Source organism: Lactuca virosa, chromosome 5 (genome assembly GCF_052849685.1).
Source record: "Lactuca virosa cultivar CGN04683 chromosome 5, Lactuca_virosa_CGN04683_v6, whole genome shotgun sequence".
Lineage (NCBI taxonomy): Eukaryota > Viridiplantae > Streptophyta > Magnoliopsida > Asterales > Asteraceae > Lactuca > Lactuca virosa.
Window position 1 is genome coordinate 71,845,929 of NC_136430.1, and position 7,791 is coordinate 71,853,719.

Here is a 7,791-nt window from a genome sequence, read left to right on the forward strand (position 1 = left end):
TCTTGGCTAGTACCTCCTTCTTCTTGCTAAACAACACTCCCAAGGTCAAAAAAATGGCTTCCTTCCTCTCCCAAAACGCTCAAGCACTTTAGGGTTTCTCTCTGTGACTGGTGACCTCAAATGGCGGCCATAAGGGCCTTTAAATAGTCCCCAAACCCGAGAAATTAGGGTTTCATTAAACAGCGTGGACTCGCCGAGTCCACGTATGGACTCGCCGAGTCCAGTCATTAACCCGGATGGAGATTCGCGACTCTACTCGGCGAGTCTGAGCGCCTACTCGCCGAGTCTCTCTCCAAAACTCAATAAAATACATAATTTAAGATACCTGGGAATTCGGATGTTACAATTCTCCCCCACTAGAATCAGACTTCGCCCTCGAAGTCTCACTCCACAAATAACTCTGGATACTGCTCGCGCATCTCTAACTCCGGCTCCCAGGTCATTTCAGAACCCTTCCGATGTTTCCACTGGACTTGAACCAATGGCACCTCCTTGTTTCTCAAAGTCTTGATCCTTCGATCCACAATCGCAACCGGTCTCTCAACATAATTCAGGCTCGCATCCACCTGAATGTCCTCTAACGGAACCACTGCCGACTCATCAGCGATACACTTCCTCAACTGAGACACGTGGAAGGTATCGTGAATCTGGCTCAACTCCGTAGGTAGCTCCAAACGATACGCTACCCTGCCCACCCTAGCAGTCACCCTGAAAGGACCAATATACCTAGGTCCCAACTTACCCCTCTTCCTGAATCGGATCACTCCCTTCCAAGGAGATACCTTCAGGAGTACTAAATCACCAACCTGGAACTCAAGCCCCGAGCGACGTCTGCCCGCATAACTCTTCTGGCGGCTCTGAGCGGTCAACAACCTCTGTCTGACCTGCTGAATCTGCTCAGTCGTCCGAAGTACTATCTCTGTACCACCCATCACACGCTGCCCGACCTCACCCCAGCAAATAGGAGTCCGACACCTCCTCCCATACAACAGCTCAAAGGGTGGCATACCGATGCTCGAATGATGGCTGTTGTTATAGGAAAACTCAGCCAAGGGCAAGTATGTGTCCCAACTCCCTCCGAAATCCAACACACATGCCCGAAGCATGTCCTCGAGCGTCTGAATTGTCCGCTCACTCTGCCCATCTGTCTGGGGGTGGTATGCGGTACTAAAATGTAGCCTCGTACCCAACTCCTCATGAAACTTCTTCCAGAATCTGGAAGTGAAACGCACATCTCGATCTGAGACGATCGAGATCGGCACTCCATGCCGTGATACCACCTCCGTCACGTACAACTCTGCCAACCTCTCAGCGTAGGAGCTCTCACTGATAGCAAGGAAGTGAGCACTCTTCGTCAACCTGTCCACAATCACCTAAATTGCATCAACGCCCCTCGTAGTCCTTGGCAATTTGGTGATAAAATCCATGGTAATCTGTTCCCACTTCCACTCGGGAACCTCCAACGGCTGCAACTTACCATGCGGCCTCTGGTGCTCGGCCTTAACCCTGCGACAGGTCAAGCACCTCTCAACAACCCATGCTACATCCCTCTTCATACAGGGCCACCAATAATCTCTTCTCAGGTCCAAATACATCTTAGTGGCCCCGGGATGGATCGAAAACATCGATCGGTGTGCCTCCTCCATCAATATGGTACGTGCCCCGCCCACAAATGGCACCTAGATCCGACCCTGGAAGGTCATAAGCCCTCTGCTATCGGTAACAAACTCCGATACATATCTGATAACCCGCTCTCTCTTGCGGTTCTCCGGTCTCACGGCCTCAGCCTGGGCCCCTCGGATGGTGTCCAACACCGGAGTCATCACTGTCAATCTCATACAAACGTCCCGTATCGGGGCGCTCTCCGCCCTACGACTCAGGGCATCGGCTACAACGTTAGCCTTGCCCGGGTGGTACAGGATCTCACAATCGTAATCCTTTACCACGTCCAACCATCTCCTTTGGCGCATATTCAGGTTGGGTTGATCCATCAAGTACTTCAAGCTCTTGTGGTCCGTGTATATGGTACACCGAACCCCATACAGATAGTGACGCCAGATCTTGAGGGCGAACACTACAGCCCCCAACTCCAGATCGTGGGTGGGATACCTCGTCTCGTGAGGCTTCAGCTGCCTCGATGCGTATGCTATCACATGCCCTCTCTGCATCAGCACCGCTCCCAGCCCTGATATTGATGCGTCACAATACACCACAAAGTCCTCCATCCCCTCCGGAAGGGCTAACACTGGGGCTTCGCACAGTCTCTGGTGAAGTGTCTCGAAGGAGGCCTGCTGCTCTGGTCCCCATGAAAAAGCAACACCCTTCCGGGTCAACCTGGTGAGTGGCACGGCGATCTTGGAGAAATCCCTGATAAATCTCCGATAATAACCAGCCAACCCTAAGAAACTCCTGATCTCGGTGGGGGATCTCGGCACCTCCCAACTCATAACCGCCTCAATCTTGGCCGGGTCAACCAATATCCCATTCTGGTTAACGAGGTGCCCTAGGAACTGGACCTCTCGTAACCAGAAATCACACTTGGAGAATTTGGCATAAAGCCTCTCCGATCTCAAAACTCCAAGTAACTCTCTCAAATGCTCCTCATGCTGCTCTCTGGATCTCGAATACACCAGTATATCATCGATGAACACGATCACCGAACGGTCCAACATCGGTCTACATACTCTGTTCATGAGATCCATGAATGCCGTCGGTGCATTGGTGAGCCCGAAAGGCATCACCACGAACTCGTAATGCCCGTAACGAGTCCTGAACGCTGTCTTCTGGATATCCTCATCTCGTACTCTCATCTGATGATATCCAGACCTCAAGTCGATCTTGGAAAACCAAGACGCTCCATGCAACTGATCGAATAAATCGTCGATCCTCGGTAAGGGGTAACGGTTCTTGACCGTCAGTTTGAGCAGCTCCCGGTAATCAATGCACATACGGTGTGAACCATCCTTTTTCTTGACAAAAAGGATCGGCGCTCCCCACGGCGAGCTACTCGGCCGTATAAACCCCTTCCCCAGCAGCTCCTGAAGCTGCGAGGATAACTCCTGCATCTCTGGTGGTGCAAGGCGATAGGGCGCCTTGGCGATAGGCGCTGCCCCCGGAACCAAATCAATACGGAACTCTACCTGCCTCTCGGGAAGCACACCCGACAACTCCTCGGGGAAAACATCTGGGAACTCGCGCACTATCGGGACCTCATCGATCGACCTCGGTCTCTCTGCATCTACTCTCGTATCCACCACATAAGCCACAAACCCACTACAGCCCTGCTGTAAACTCTGCCTCGCTCTAGCGGCCGAACAAAATGCTGACCCAGAACGGGAACCCTCGCCGTACACCGTAAGTACTCCCCCACCGGGGTCTCGTATCGTCATCAACTGTCGCTCACAGTCAATCACAGCTTCGAAACGGCTCAACCAATCCATGCCCACTATGACACATACGTCCCCGTTAGCAATCGGGACCAGATCTATCGGAAACTCGACACCGAAGATCTCGAGTACACATCCTCGAATCACATCAGTAGCATACACCGCTCGCTCGTCAGCTATGGAAACTCGTAGAGGTCGACTCAACGCCTCACGCTGGGTACTGATGTGCTGACTAAACGCTAGTGACACAAAAGACCGACTCGCACCCGAGTCAAATAACACCAAGGCAGGTACAGAACACACAAGAAATGTACCTACGCATATCACAATATAAGCATAACACTACAAACTCAAAATAAATAGAGGAAAGAATACATACCAGCTACCACATCGGGTGCTGCGCGGACCTCCTCCGTTGTCAACTGGAAGGCTCTCCCGCGAGCCTTCGGTGCCTCAGCCTTCGCCGGCCGACTCTCTGTAGCTCGAACAACAGCAGGAGCAGATCCCTGAGAAGCTCCCTGAGCTGACCCTCGTAACTGTGGACACTCGGCCTTCCGGTGTCCGGTCTGGTTGCAGTGAAAACAGACTGCAAACCCCTTGGGGCAATCCTTGGCCATATGCCCCTCCTTGCCACATTTGTAGCAAGACCCTGCTCTGCACACTCCATCATGACTCTTGCCGCACTTGCCACAAGTGCGGCCCCTCTGGCTCCCTGATCTCGAATCGGCAGGCTTGGCCCGCTTGGCTGCCGGCTGAGACTGTGCCGGTCGCCGATCCCTCCCCTGAGACTCCGCCTCCTCCCTAGCCTGAGTCTCCAGCTCTATCTCCCTCTTCCGGGCATTTGCCTGAAGCTCGGCAAATGTCCGGTACGTCGAGTTCGCCACGAACTCTCGTATATCCCTCCTCAAAATGCTCAGATATCGGCTCATACGTGCCTGCTCGGAGGACACGTGCTCTGGGCAGAACATCGCCCGCTCATGGAACATCCTGGTGATCACTGTAACAGACTCTGTACCCTGCTTGAGGGTCAAAAACTCCTGGGCCAAACGCTCCCTCTCCACCTGGGGAACGTACTCTTCTCGGAACATAGCAGTGAACCTCTCCCAGGTCACTGCAACAAGCTCAGTAGGCGAATAGTGCGTCGTCACAAACTTCCACCAGTCCTTCGCTCCCAAGCAAAGCTGGTTCAACGCGAACCGGACTCTCAAATGCTCTGGAGATGAGCAAGTAAAGAAACACCCCTCAATGTCTGATATCCACCTTATCGCTGCAATCGGGTCCTGGGTCCCATCAAACTCCGGTGGTTTTGTGTTGCTGAACTCACGAAACAGCAACGCATCACCACCCTGCGGCCTAGTCGCAGCTATAGCTGCAGTGGCCGCAGCAACCGCAGCCTTAGAAAGAGCAGCGTATCTCTCGTCAAATATCTCTATCAGTGTGGTCTTGATAGACCCGAACATCTCTGGTACCTCTGCCCTGATGGCCGCAGCCACCTCCTCATGAATGATCCTACGGATCTCCTCATCACTAGTACCGCTGCTCTCTGGTGTGTGGCGTGTCCCAACCATGATGTCTCTGAAATACAACATAATAAATATCAGGGACTCGCTCGAGTATACTCGCACTCGATAACTCCACCCTACTTGCTCCTTAGTACCCAATGGATTCTTACTTAGGGTGCGCACTGCTCCGGTGTCTTCAGTAGTACGGGCCCTATACTACCGTCCACACCGTATCAGCATCCACTCTAAGTCCTCCTCCTTGGATCCCAAGTCCCAAGTACTCTACTCTCTTTAACCATATGCTACTCACTAGCAGCTCTCTCATAAACTCCTCGCTGCTATCTAAACACTCTCAAGTATCCCTAGCAGCAAAACTCCTAGACTAAGGCATCACATATCAGGCCACTCTAGTCCTAATAAGAATACCTAGTCTACTCTAGCATGCATAGCATAACTCATCATATATCATAACATAATATATCTCATAACACTAATTACAAGGGTATTTTGGGAAATCACCGTTCGGGCGCTGGCTGATCGTACACACGGCTCTGCTTTGTTTGTCTCAAAACTCTTTTTACTCTTTTAAAAAGTTTTTAGTCATCAAAATTTCTCTCAAATCCTCAGTTTGAGTTCAGATACGCCTGAAGATGAATCTGAATCCCTCAAACCAAGGCTCTGATACCAACTTGTAACACCCAAATTTTCAAAACAATTTTTCACATTTTATAAAACACGTTTTCATTCATAATCGTTATAAAAACACCATTGTATCACATAACATCATCTCCCAAGATCATAAAAATATCTCCCCGCGTGTGTACTGATCAAGCCGGCGCCTTCCCGCGATCCTCGCTGGTACCTGAGACACATAACACAACACTGTAAGCATAAATGCCTAGTGAGTTCCCCAAAATACCACACATATCACATATTAGCCACTCGAGGCTATAACTCTGTTTGACACTCAGATCAAAGTGTCTCTGTGGGACCCCCCAGTCCCATAACTCTGTGGGCCCTCTGGCCCTAACTCTATGGGTCCTCTGACCCTAACTCTGTGGACCTTCCGGTCCTAACTCTGAAAACTCTGTAACATACATACCATATAACACATAGAAATCACATCATGCAAAAACATACACAATACTCTGTCTCATAGCTCTAATTACCACTCTAGGTAAAGTATAGTTTGAAGACTCACCTCGGTTAACTCGGTAAAGCTCGAACTCTGTAAAGTCGGGTCTAGCCTCCGCCTAATCATATGAAATAAACACTCTGAATCAATACATCTCTCAACGCTAGACTATTCCTCCTCTTAGTACTCTCAGAAGGGTAAAAGACCATTTTACCCCTCTCATGGCTCAAAGACCCTAAAGTTGACCAAACCCTAAAAGTCAATAAAGGTCAACGGTCAAACTTTGACCCGACTCACCGAGTGCACTTGGGCGACTCGGCGAGTCTACACGTGCCCACTATCTTTCTGATCTCGCATGACACGTCGAGTCTTTCCCCTTACTCGACGGGTGACACCTGGCATGAATCCCGGGGCCACCTCGACTCAACTCGCCGAGTCTGTTCATGGACTCGGCGAGTTCCGCCTTGAACTCCAGTCCTCTAATTCCCTCTGACTCACTGAGTCAACCCTATGCTCCACGAGTCGTCACAGATTGCGAGTCGCGGGGCTACCCGACTCTACTCGTCGAGTCTGTTCATGGACTCGGCGAGTTCATTCCATGCACATCCTCAAACAACTTCCTGAGGTCAGATCCAGTCCTCTAACCAATAGATCTATCATTCCCAAACCCAATAACCATGTAAAGTTTCCATCTTGATGCACATACAACATCTATTTGATCATATATGATGATTTAGCCCCAAATACCATAACTCAAGGTCATAGCCTCCATTGTTATTCAAAAAAGCTTAATGAATAAGGCTCTCTGGACCTCTATGGATCCAGATCCAAAGCCTCCTCATCATAAGGGACTATTTAGGCTTCAAATCTAAGCAACAAAGGGTCTAAGAAACCCTAAATCCATATGATCATCATAAGAACAGAAGGGGAGTCGAATTACTACCTCAAATGTGAAGATCTTAGCTCCAAATCCACAGAATAGCAATCTCCTATGCTTCCTCTTGGCTAGTACCTCCTACTTCTTGCTAAACAACACTCCCAAGGTCAAAAAAATGGCTTCCTTCCTCTCCCAAAACGCTCAAGCACTCTAGGGTTTCTCTCTATGACTGGTGACCTCAAATGGCGGCCATAAGGGCCTTTAAATAGTCCCCAAACCCGAGAAATTAGGGTTTCATTAAACAGCGTGGACTCGCCGAGTCCACGTATGGACTCGCCGAGTCCAGTCATTAACCCGGATGGAGATTCGCGACTCTACTCGGCGAGTCTGAGCGCCTACTCGCCGAGTCTCTCTCCAAAACTCAATAAAATACATAATTTAAGATACCTGGGAATCCGGATGTTACAAAGGGTCATCCCGTCGTCATTGAAAAATCAATCTTGGAGCTTTTAGAACTTCTTCACATTGATCTGTATGGACCCTCAACAGTAGAGAGTTTGCATCACAAAAAATACATTCTTGTGATTGTGGATGACTTTACTAGATTCACCTGGGTCTTCTTCCTAAGGCTCAAGTCAGAAACAACCTCCGAACTCATCAACTTTATCAAAGGAATTGAAGTTCTCGTCAAACTCCCAGTAAGGCGAATCTGAAGTGACAATGGTTCGGAATTCACCAATTCCACCATTGAGAACTTCCTCACCGAAAAGGGTATCGACCACAATTTTTTTGCTCCATACACTCCTCAACAAAATGGTGTAGTCGAACAACGAAACAAAACACTTGTTGAAGCTGCTCGATCTATGCTTAACTTTGCAAATCTTCCACTCT

At 49.7% G+C, this 7,791-nt stretch overlaps 1 long non-coding RNA gene across 1 annotated transcript; it reads right to left on the reverse strand.

Annotated features, from left to right (window-relative positions):
• Positions 1-4,867: 4,867 nt before the first annotated feature.
• LOC145112792 (uncharacterized) lies at positions 4,868-7,049 on the reverse strand. Its single transcript, XR_013710653.1, has 3 exons — positions 6,967-7,049; positions 6,090-6,141; positions 4,868-4,961 (listed from the first exon to the last, which is right to left on the reverse strand). It is a non-coding gene; the product is annotated as an uncharacterized LOC145112792 (long non-coding RNA).
• Positions 7,050-7,791: the final 742 nt, after the last annotated feature.